Source organism: Otolemur garnettii, unplaced genomic scaffold, assembly GCF_000181295.1.
Source record: "Otolemur garnettii isolate 467f Iridium unplaced genomic scaffold, OtoGar3 scaffold00057, whole genome shotgun sequence".
Lineage (NCBI taxonomy): Eukaryota > Metazoa > Chordata > Mammalia > Primates > Galagidae > Otolemur > Otolemur garnettii.
In genome coordinates, this window is record NW_003852452.1 from 5,823,596 (window position 1) to 5,836,703 (window position 13,108).

Here is a 13,108-nt window from a genome sequence, read left to right on the forward strand (position 1 = left end):
ACCAGAGAGGGAACAGTAAGGGAAGGGTAAGATGAAAACTGTCAAACGTGCCGCCTTTTGTAACAGTTGGTCCCATCTCAGTTCCAAATGAGTAAGCCGCAAAAGGCACGGCCACTAACATTCCAGAGGGGTCCTGTAATATCTTGTTGATTTCTGAACACATTCAATGCTGATGATGCTCTCTGACCTAGCACTGCAGAGCCATGGCCCCTTGCAAACCGTGAATGTCATGAATGGGAGTGTTTCAGTGGGGGTGTTTCTTTTCTTTCTTTCTTTTTTTTTTGAGACAGAGTCTGACTATGTCGCCCTGGGTACAGTGCTGTGGTGTCACAGCTCACAGTAACCTCAAACTCTTGGGCTTAAGCGATCCTCTAGCCTCACCCTCCCAAGTAGCTGGGACTATAGGTGTCTGCCACATGCCAGGCTATTTTTTTGTTGCAGTTGTCGTTGCTTAGCAGGCCCAGGCTGGGTTCGAACCTGCCAGCCTTGTATCATGTGGCTAGTGCCCTACCCACTGAGCTATGGGCACCACCCAGTGGGGGTGTTTCTTGGGGGCTGGCAAAAGGCCAGTAAGCGGCTGGACATTGGAAAGCAAATGGCTTGTTCACAAATGAGCTTCCCCAATTCTGCCGAAGAAGTTCTGGTAAGGCCGGCTCTTGTTAGTGAAGACATGAACTGCTTTTCCCTGGTGGGAAGCACCGTGGTGTGGGGAGAGGCGCTGAGAGTCTGAGGATGCTCCCTTAAGTGACATCTTGCTCAGTGGTCATTTTTAAAGTATTTGATTCAGCATTCATTGTAACGAGCCATTAAAAACTCCTTTGAGATAAGTTATTATCAAGGCCTCTCTCTTCTATGGACGACAGGAGACCAGAAAAAAGGGGGATTGCTAATGTGTTAACTAGACTCTGATGAGGGAGAGAATTTTAGCTTTATTAGTAGAGGGGAAAATAACAGTCACCAGCCTTCCTTCTAAAGCAGTGTTTTCAACCTATTTTATCTCATGGCATATTTGCACCTATAGTCAAACTTCCATGGCATGCTGGAATTATGTTGATCAAAAAAAAAAAAAAAAAAGAATATACTTACTATGCTCTGAACCTCTTCTGAAAACAATTCAATTAATGATCTTTAAAATTTTCGAGGCAAACCTAAGATCCTCTCACAGCACACTGGTTGAAAGTCACTGCTCATGTGTGGCAGGCACACCAGGCCATTAGGCTAAGGCTGAGCGTCATCTCCCAGTTAGCTCTACTAGGAAGGCTACGAAGGAGGCCTTTTCTAGGATAAGGGCAAGAGCATTGCAGTTCTTGTCATTTCTGTTGGAGAGGAGAGGTGCTCTATTCTTAGAAAAGCATTTGCAGGAGAACTGGGCCTACCTCAGGGAGAGTGTGGAGCCCCCAAAGCAATGGGGCAAACTCACAGTCCCTAAGATGAGCATATTACACTAAGTGAAAAGGAATTTCTTCATGCACTGCATACAGATGAGGCACAGAATTTGCATATTTTCGATTACAGGTTCCATGCCCAATAAGCTTCTGTGCTTCTCTTAAGCTTTCTGTTAACCTGATTCTGAAACAGAAGGGCCCAAACCCACACAGGTTGGCTTGGTCTCATAATCTTTTCATGAACAACTAGTTGGAGATGCCTGTTAAATGCTGCCGGTGTGCATGAGGGGCTTGGAGACCGACTGTGATCTTTAAAATGAACACAGGGTGACCGTAACTATTGTGTGATCGAACCCTTGGTAAATAATTCTCATTCAGTCACCAAATCTAGTGCGTCACAAATTTTTCCACCTCGAGACCTCCCTGAAGCCTCGCTCCCTTGCTCCTTGTCCTCACACACACATCACAAAAAGCTCAGTGTCTAGCTAACCCGTGTTGCCATGGGAGGCAAGGGGAGAGACGCAGGAGAGGCTGCAGGCTGCTTGGGGACACTGACCTCCTCACACTGCAAAGGACAGAACACTTTTCAAATGAGAAGTAATATTACTATATATTACTTTACATTGCCCTATACGTTGCTTATTTTTGACAGTGCTCTCAATTAGAAAAACCACAGGATAATATTTACTTAAAGGTTGAACAAGGTGGTTCTCTCCTGGATACTCCTATTGCAATGTTATATAACGGAATTTATATTGACTTATTATAAAGTTCTACATACCGTATGATTTAACATATTTCTATTGGTTGTATTGTTTCACATAAGGAACCCAGCCAGGGGGTTGATGTAGCATTATCTTTTTGGTCACTTCTAGGGTGGGACCCAATTTGAGAACTTACTTATAATTATGCCTTAGTAAATGAAATGCAGCCTCTGACTCCACCACCAGAGCAGGCTAAATCCACAGGAACAACATGGCTTTCCCTCTACTGAGGGCTTGAAAAAATCCCGACATGAAATAAACTATAGGTTGTTTATTTCTTCCTACAAATACCCAATGTAATAATTCTACCCCTCCTATGAATTCATGAGAAATGCTGGAACACGATCTTTGGTGCTTGTACATTCTTTGGAAATGGATGATTCTGCAAAAATAGGTGTTTATAGAACTTGTTGATGATTAGTTTCTGGTAAATCATCACAAGAGTGAGTTGGTGGGTGGTAAGCAACAGCACAGAAGGCTATGAAAGAAGGCGCTTTCTAGCAAAACAGGAATGTGTCATATCTTAAAAACTCACCCTCTGTATTTCCATACCCCAGGGATGGTTCCCCCCAGGAGCTTAGTCTCTGGGAGAAGAGACATGTGAACAACTCTACAAGGTAGTTTAAGTGTTCATGTGCCAACAGTGGCGACACAGAGGAGGGCAGGAGGAAGCCTGCAGGGGAAGATCGGAAAAGGCAAAGAAAAGGGGCCTGAAATTGCAGGGGAGGGGTCCTAGCTTTGCAGTAGGCCAAGCATGGAGAGAATCCTGGCTCTGCTAATTTATAACCATTGTCACAAAAAATGTTTGATAATGATTACGATTTTTTTTTTTTGAGACAGTGTCTTACTTGTGTGAGTTTGAACAAGTATGGGCAATTCTATACAATTTTATGATTTTTTTAAATTGTAAAAATGTTCAATTCTATAACATAAAAAGCAATAAAACAACCACTTATTCCCTAGCTTTGTCAAATTTTAATAATTTGTTAGAATTACTTTTTTGGGGGGAAGAAAACATTACAGTGCATTGACGTCCCTGTGTTTCATTTTTTAACTACATTCTTCCAGCCCTCCCTTTCTCCCTAGAGGTATCTACAATCCTGAATTTGGTATTTATCATGCCTATGCCTATTGTCATACTTACAAAATATGTACATATCCATAACCAATAATTGCTTTATGTTTTAAATTTTGTATAAAGGGTATCAGGATATCATTTTTGCTCAACATTGTTTTTGACATTTATTCGCAATGGTACGTGAATACCATCCGTTCCTATTTGCTAGACTACATTTCACTGTAGGAATATATGACAATTACTTTGTGCTGCCTTCGGTTGATGAAAATTCAAGTTGTTTTCAAAAATTGATTTTGTTTTGCAATTATAATATTGCAGTGGACCTTTTTGAGTGCATGCTCCCTGTGCACATATTTAAAGTTTCATTAAGGCCCATTCCTAAAAGTTGAATTGTTGGGTCATAAGATACAGGTGTCTTTAACTGCTTGGATATTGCCAAATCAAATTGGACTAATTTACATTCACATTACACCAATGGTAAATCAGAGATCTTATTTGTATCCAATGCCATCTTATTTTAATTTGTTTTGATTACTACTGGAGGTTAGCCTATTTTATGTTGGTTGGCCATTTTATTTTGTTTTCTACTGTTTATTTAGTAAAAAATACATTCTTTGGGTTATTTGCGTCCCATGACTTAATAGGTTTTGTTACTTTTGTTACTTAATCTTCGTGGGTTTAGGTACTGCCAATATCTTTTGCCATTTGGTGTCATGTCTTTCATTTATGGTGCTTTTGTTATGAAAAAAATTAATTTTAATGTATTTTTACTTATCCATTGTTTTTATGGTATGAGCTTTAAAAATATAGTTTTAAAAATGTTTCCCTATTACAAAGTCATAAAGACATTTTTCTAATACTATTTTCTAAAAGTGTTTAAAGTTTGCTTTTTGTATTAGATTATCAAATGGTCTCACTTTTTGCCTGCAATGTGAAGTAGGGCTTGTAATTTATTTCTTTCTCCATGGATTGCTGTTTTATCACCATTTAATAAATAACCATCCTTTCCACACTAATCTGTTACGCCTGTTTACCATCTATCAAGTTTCCATATTACATGTGATTTGTGGCTTTCTTCAGCTCCCTTGTTTTATTTGGTTATCACTGTGCTAATGTCATGTTGTCCAAATTAAAATACACTATATGCATCTCAGCACAAAGAAGCTAGGACAGCAGCCCATCCCCACCCACTCCTCCTCCATCTTATTCTTCTTCAAAATTGTCTGAGTGAGTCCCATGTATAGAGGGTGGTCCAAATGTCTCCCCTAAAGTTGCCACACATTGGTAAAATGGGAAATTGTAGCTAAATGGACCTTTGTTTACAAAATATTCATTACAATATTTTACAAAATATCTAGAAAATATTCTCTACCTGTTGGCCACCTTTGTAAAATTTTGTAATGAATCTTTGGTAAATTAAGGTACATTTAGCTACAATTTCCCATTTTACCAATGTGTGGCAACTTTAGGGGAGAGATTTGGGACATTCTGTACTTTAGCACTGGCTTTTCAAGTTCTAAGAAAAATACTTTTGGTATTTTTAGCCTTGAGCAAAGAATATCTCTCTATTTATTTGGGTCTTCTCTCATGTCTTTTTTTAGGTGGGGAGTCTTTTGATTATCAATTTCAATTTAATTGCTCTGGGCCCCATGAAATGTGGATTATTTGTGGCTTTAGGGTTCTATATTTTAAAATTAAGCTTGTTACTCATAGTTTAATCTTCCATATCATTACTGACTTTCTTCCTGCTTAACCTAAAGGTTACTGAGAGATGTGTGCTAAATTTCCCAAAGTTATGTTTGTTTTTTTATTTTTTCTTATTACTTTGCCTATTTCATTTATTATTTTTAGTCATCTTAATAGCTACATAGAAGTTAATGATTATACTAGGTCTTCATAAATGGCCGGTTTAGAATCACAAGTTTAGTTAATTATGTCTCAAATAAAAAAGCAGTACAATTAATCAAAGTTGCGCCTAAACTGTCAACACAGTTTTACCATCTTAAAGGTAGCTTGCATACGTCAGCAAGGAAGAAGTGTGGAGAGAGAGTGGTGATGAAATTGCAAAAGGTATTTTCTATAGTTTGTTGATCATTTAATAATTTTTCCTTGCAAGAAGAGATTCAAAGCTTAGAGGTGGTAGTCAGTTGGTGCAAGGTGTGATGACAGCGAGTTGTCTGTCTTGGTGACAGAGAGTTCCTAATTCCCGCTTCTGAGCAGCGCTGTGTGTAGGACAGCATCGTCTTGCAAAGGACTGGCCTATCTCTATTGACCCATCTCAGCTGCTTAACTGCATGCATCCTCATCATTTCATCCAGCTGGTCGCAGTAGATATCAGCCATAATCCATTGACCGGGTTTCACGAAGCTGTAATGGATAACACTGGTGCTGGACCACCAAGCAGACACCATGAATTTTTGGGGTAAATCTTCAGTTTTCGTCTGTGTTTCAGTACTTCATCTTTATCCAACCGTTGTGCTGAGTAAAAGGAATCCATTTTTTCATCATATATAGTAACATGGTGTAGAAATAGTTCACTAGCAAGGAAAGGGAACCTTCAAAACGCTGTCTCTTCTGATGCGCATTTAATTCCTGTGGAACCCATCTATCCAGCTTTGTTACCTGGCCTATTTGTTTCAAATGGGCTGAAATTGTTGGAATAGTAACATCCAGCCTTGCTACTAATTCACGTGTAGGTTGAGCTAGGTTCACTGCCTAGCTCATCAATATCCATCTTGGCCTTGGGTCACCCATGCAGTTCATTTTTAAGAATAAAATCACCAGAACAGAACTTCTCAAGCCATAGATGTACTGTGTGTCCATTAGCCACATTCTCCCCAAACTCTTCCTTGATGTCTCAAGCTGGCTGCACTGCATTGGTTACACAATGGAACTCATATTCACAAATAACACGAATTTTTGACTTATCCATGGTTTCACAAAAAAATGCTCTAAAATTTTTTTGAAAGATAATCACAAAACAAAACACTCATTTGAAAGAATGAGGAGGTACCTGTACACACACACACAACCCAACAAAAAGAACTGTCAAATAAGATATCAAAAATCGCAACTGTCAAACTTAATGTTTAAGGAAATCAGACATTTCTTACTTAATAACCTAAGAAAATACTCCTCTAATCCTGGGTTGACAGCTGTTTTTTTCTCAGCTTTTTGAAAATATTATTCCATTATTTTGGGGCTTTAATTTTTGCTAAAAATTTGCTAAATGTCTAATTGTTATTCCTTTATAGGTAACATGCCTGTTCTCTCTCTCTCTCTTTTTTGGTTTTAGAATATTACAGGGATACACACATTTTGGCTAGTTTGTTTTGTACATTTCGGGTCAAAGTTATAAGTGTGCCTTTCACCCAGAATGTGTGCCTTACACCTGCTAGGTATGAATTAACCCAACCCCTCCACCTATGTGATTCCCGCGGAGTTTTACTTCCATATGTGCATGTTAAGTGTTGGCTGACTAGCTCCAATGTAGTACTGAGTACATGTGCTGTTTGTTTTTCCATCCCTGCCATACTTCTCTTAGAAGGATGGTCTCCACTTCCATCCAGGTTGTTACAAAAGATGCTAGAGCATCCTGTTTTTATGGCTGAGTAACTCTCCATGGTATACAGATACCACATTTTATTAATCCACTCATGTAATGATGGGTGTTTGGGTTTCCATATCCTTGCAGTTGTGCATCGTGCTGTTATAAACATTCAAATGCAAGTGGCTTTATGATAATGTCCTTTTTTCCTTTGGGTCAATACTTAGTAGTGCTGGGTCAAAAGGTAGGTCTACTTTCAGTTCTTTGAGGTATCTCTATCCTACTTCCATAGAGGAAAGCGGCTATGTCTCTTCTTTTGATTGCTTTCAGAGTTTTTCTTTGTTTTTGGTGGTCTATAGTTTAGCTACAACGTGTCTGAAAGTGAAGTCTTAACTTTGCTGACCCTGCTACAGACTGGTTACGTTCCCTGAATCTAATATTTTTGTGTTTTTTATTAATTATGAAAAGATTTCAGTCTTTTATTCAAATATATTTTTCTTTATCTGTCTTTTTGTCTGGAACTACTATCATATATATTTAGAGCTTCTTGTTCTGTCTTTCCTATTTTATTAACTTTTCTATTATGTTTCATCTCTTTTTCTCTATGTTGTATTTTGGGTTTTCGCATATATTTTACTTATTCTTCCCTTTTGCAATCAGGTTGGATCTGCCTTTTACTTGTCCACTGAGGTTGTAATTTCACCAGTTTCATTTTTTATTTCTAAAACTTCTTGATGTTACTGACTTTTTCATTTATTCCTGGTGGTTTTTAAAGTACTCTGTTCTTTATCAAAGTTTTTAATTCCTTCCTGCATGTCTTTAATTATTTTGAATACACTTCTTGCGAGCTCTGCCTATTTGTTTCATTATTTGGAGTTCTGTGGCTCTTAATTCTTAGAATGTGTGTGTGTGTGTGTGTGTGTGTGTGTGTATTTACACAGACATGCATGGAAGTGATGGCCTTCACTAATAAATTAATTACTCATGCATTTGCTCATTTTTGTATGTTGAGTTCATCTTCCCTTTCTGTGTGATAATTTCGTGTGGCTTATTTGAGGGTGTAACCTTTCCAGATGGTTTTGTCTTGCCATAGGTCCCAGTGGTATCATAGGCTTAGAGCCACTTTTTTCTTAACCTACTTATTATGAAAAAATTCAAGCATAGCCACGTTGTATAAGGAGCCTCTACCTTCTTACCAGTCAACCTCAACTTCTGCCCAATCTTGTTTCATGTGTGTGCTGATATACTTCCTTCATACCTGCACACCACATCCTAGGTCATTTTGAAGTAAATCCCAGACTTTATGTTATTTCATGCATAAATATTTTGCCATGTGAGTCAAAATATGAAGACTAAAAATGATCAAAATACCAACATCACACTTATCAAGTTAATTTATTAGAATCAGCCAGTGTTAAATATCCATGATTAACTCATGAATCTTTCTTCATGGTTTGTCAAAAGCAGGATTCCAGTAAGATCAATGCACTCCAGCTGGTTCATGTTCATATATTTTTTGTGTCTCTTTTGCTCAAAGATTTGCCCTTTCTCTTTTCTCTCTCTCTCTCCCCCATCCTCTTTTCAATTTCTTTGCAGAAATAAACAGGCTTTTTTTTTTTTTTCAAGATCACTTTCATGTTACTTTCTTATCTTAATAGGTCCTCGGACCCTGTACGTAGCAGAAAAACCTCAACAGCCCCACTCCCATCAGCTGAGACAGAAACATTTTCTTGATAACTTCCAGTGCTAGTGGGAGAATAATTTTCTAATCCTAGGGTGTAGCCATGGAAGAGGCCTTCCTATATGCCATGGTCTTAGTTCTGCCTCTTTCCCTGTGGAAGCTCAGGGCACGCACCGTGGGCCCATGTGATCATTGTTACCTTACCCTTTCTGTTGTGGAGACAGGCCAGCCTTCTTCCTGCAGTTTTCTCCCTCTTTGCTTTGATTTCTACCCTTGTCAACTTCTTTTACTTTTCTTGCTACCTCTGATACTACTCTAAAGGACATTTGTTTCATTTTTATCTAGCCATTAAAAGTGTCTTATAGGGAAAAAAATTTTCATATAATGTAGTCCTTAATATTATGCAGAAACAAAACCTCCTGATGCTTTCTAAAAATCTTTCTGGATCAACTTGAAAGTTTCGTACCTTCTCTGAGCCATAGTTTTCTATAAAACAAGGTAATATTGTTTGTATATTACATTGTTGGGGGGGATATATGAGCAAATGCACACAAAGTAAGCAGGACATAAAAGATACCCGTTGTCAGTAGAGGAGATTTTTGAGCAGGGTTTGAAGAATGAAGATGACTGGTAGGAGGAGGAGTACTATATTGGGTAGATAAGGAAGAAAAAGGACATTTTGGGTCAAAGGTACAATTCATGTCTCATGACTATTTTCATCTATAACCAACTCTATTGCTTCACAATTCTGTTGTTTGTGCTTATTCAGTCTTTTGAGGGTGGAATTGTGAAAATTCCCAGCAGTTCCTATAAAATATGGAGCTTCACCTAGATACGCAAATCTATGTCGTCATATTAAAGTGAGACCCAAACCAAAGGCATTCTACATGAAGCTCTCCACCTTAAGTCACATACTGGGATAGTTTTTGAATTTCTCTCCTCTATGAGTCGATGAAACCTGTAGCAATGCGTTGGTTTAAAATGGTGAGCTATTTGCAATCGCTTTCAAGCCACGTTTTATGAATTGTAGCAACTTTGTGCTGGCACACCTCTTGCAGACTTTCCTAGCTTTCCAGTCTTTCTTTGGCAGGAAGATCAAGGAAAGCAAACTATAGCCATGGGATTTGGAGGATTCACACTCCCCTCATCCAGCTGCTTGTCACAAGTTCTAACTTGTTTCTCTTGGGTCCATCAGGGGAGTTTTCTATTATCTTATAAAGCAACATGTGAGATACAAGTGAACATCTGCAAAGCGCCCTGTGTGTTGGGAAATAGGGAAGTCACTTAGCAAAGCACATTTCTCTTCCCACTCGTTCTGTGCTTATACAACAGATAGGGCTAAACTACGCAGCAAAGCAAGTTACAATGCAACATTGGCGGGGAAAAATTAAAGAAAAAATATATAAAATTCTGGTCATCAGACAGTTTCAAACAGTGAGAAAACCAACCACTTTGAATTAGAAAGGATGTTTTTAGCCATCCGAAAACATTGGCCTGACAAGTAAGTGCTCCTTAATGCCCCATACTTCATTGCCAAGGAATCAGAGCTATCATCACAACAAAGCAGGTAAAGTCACTCTTGGTTCTGGCAATTGCATAAGCAATAATTTCCTTAAGAATAACCCCATAAATTCTTACAATGTCTTTTACAGAGATATCTAGATTTAGCAAAGTTCTAGGTGAGGCCAGGCCTGCTTTTATAATATATTTTAAATTAATTAGCACATAAATCATTTACTTTGGTTGACTTTGAATACTCATATATGAAAAATATGAGTCTGATATTACAGTAGATGATACAGGTCTATGCAAGTGCATCTACTGTAATTCAGACATAGACCTGTAGATATCAACTTCTCAGGCAAAAGGACAATTGTAATAAAACTGAAGGGGGAGAAAAGGATTAGGTGGATGTTAAAAAATGGGCTAAACTTAGGTGTAGCTGAGAAAGTGTCTTTTCTTTTTAGACCATGGAAGGAAATACTTCTCTGTGATAGAATTTATCACCTAGAATTGACTTCTCACTGAGAAATTTTGACTTAAATCTCTACCAGCTTCTTTTAAAAATAATCTCGCGGGCCCATCTTTGCAAAACCAATATTACAAGTTGTTTTCCCCTACTCCCCAGAAAGATGTGGCAATGCGCCGAGGAGGCTCCGCCTGTCGAAACCCAAACCCCTCGTGGGCAGGCAGAACTTACTTCTTCCATAAACAGAGAATTTCTGCACTAGACGTTTCCATCGGCAACTTTTACTCTAATGAAAAAAAGGAGTAAAATCAGTGACACTCTGGTTGTAGATTGCTAAGACAAATGAAAAGGCACTGAATATCTTCTGGATGGATCTGAGGCCAAATAAAACAGTCCCTCACAAAACTTCCGAGATATAAAAAGTTGTTCCTAGCTATAGTTCTGCTTGGCGTGGAGAAGAAAACTATTATAATATTTTGAGCTTGGTTTAACAAAAACAAGAAAAAACTTTTTTTCAAGATAATGGTTAGTGTTCTGAGTGTTAATAGTGGTCCACTAACTAATGTTGAGTGTTTAAAGGCAGACTGTTCCAGTGTTCCCCTCATCTGGATGGTCAATTCTGCCATAAACCCCACGACTGACTGTCAATCTTAACATGTACATGTATCTCTTCTGAAATTTGCCACGAATATCTGGGCACTAAGTTTGGCTGAAACAATTGTGATTTGTTTTTTAAGTGAAATTAATTTTGGATCTGTTAAGGCCAGAAAATATTTTTAATTGAAGAGCATTATTTTCAGAAATGCTTGTCTTTGTACAACCACAATAGTGTAATCAGAGGAACATATACTGCTCAGCATGGTTACTAGGATTGGCATTTCCTTGGGTCATAGATAATAAATCGGTTTGTAGCAGAAGTAAAAACGACTTATAGTAATTCTTAGATATTTGCAAACTATTTATGTCAACATTACTAGAAAGATTTTGGAAAGTTACTAATATATGGATGTATTTATTTATTTAACAAATGTTTATTGATGGCCTCATCTGTGCTAATACAAAGTAGACTGCCTGATATCTGTAGTTAAGACACTACATATATTATCAATTCTAAACATGACAATGTTGATAATACATGTAACATCTCTTAAGTATACTTTAATTTGGGTCTATTCTAATAAATTAATACTCAATACAGTAATAAAAAGTGACTCTAGTTGCGATGATATGGATGATAGCAATCACTACTAGTTATTCTCTGCTACATGGTAGGCATTAGGCACCCCCTTACATCATCATTAATCCTTGGATTAACTAGCAAAAGAAGGCATTATTGTCTCCATTTTACAGATAGGCTAAAAGCAATGAAATAACCATGTCTGAGGTCATTTAGCGAGTAAAATAATAGAGTCAAGCTTCAAACTTAAAGCTCACAGGTTTCCAGCAGGCAGCACTGTCTCTTCTTAATCATACTTATAGTTCTAAAACTTGGTATCAAAGGAACCAAATATAAGTAGTTATCACTTGTTAAATGAACTGTTACTTAATGTTTCATGCTTCTGCAAGTTCTTTTCACCATTCTCACTTTATCTCATTAGGAGAATACATATCTAAGTTCTTTTATCGTGCTTTTACCTAAAAGAATAATTAAAATAATAATAAACATGGAGGGAGATAGCCTCTATAATTCTATTATATTTAAGTCCTATTTGATTAACATCAAACAATTGTCTTTAAAAAATAATATATAAGTTGGGCGGCTCCTGTGGCTCAAAGGAGCAGGGCACCGGCCCCATGTGTTGGAGATGGTGGGTTCAAACCCAGCCCCAGCCAAAAACAACAACAACAACAACAACAACAAAAAAGCATAAGCAAAAACAAAACCAGCTGACTCAATGTCTCTTTCATTATAAAAAGGAAGTGGGATTTTGGTACAAGATGGGCAGGGCAGGGGCTGTTGGTGCTGCTACTGGCTACCTGCTTTCACACCTGTCCTAGACTCATCAACTGATATCGCCCATGGCAATTGATTTTCCTGCATTTCAGTTACCCTTTGGCAAAGTGGGGATTCAACTGTAAAGGAGCAAAAACCATATCAGCTGCTGCTTTTTTATATTCCCAGTCCCCACCACAATCAAGCTTGTTGAACTGCAATTAGCTGGGGAGGGATACCTACACGTACCCATTGATTGAAAAATCTCAAAAGTTATGTTGTGACCATTTTTACTCTATTCCCCCAAATCAGGAAAGGAGAACTACAGTTTCTCGTTGGCTCTCATTGGCTCTCCTCTGCACTTTCATACTAATTGTGAAAGCTGATTATAGAGATTTCAAACAATTAGCAATGTGCCCACATGCTGCCTGTCAACAGTAGCACATCCCACTAACTGATGGGTTAAAGATGCTCTCAGACCTCCAGCCCAATGTGCTGAGGGTACAGGCCCTGCAAAGAGGTTGTGTTTAAGTGGTAATGAGACATAGAGTCCATGGAAATTTAGCAAGGACTAAATTCCTTCATGGGGAAATAATTGGAGCCAATACTTTTATCACACAATAGTAATTTTAAAAGTTGGGACCAATGAATATACGTCTAGCCTTCAACATTTCTAAAGCCTCAGTTTTCTTTCTCTTATAAAATGCATTGTTGAGATGATTAAATGCAAGAACGTATGTAAAGTATTCAG

General features: G+C 38.0%; 1 protein-coding gene across 1 annotated transcript in view; it reads left to right on the plus strand.

Moving 5' to 3' along the window:
• The window catches only part of SSPN (sarcospan), a 35,064-nt gene that overhangs the window by 9,035 nt on the left and 12,921 nt on the right, over window positions 1-13,108 (plus strand). The window lies entirely within an intron of this gene.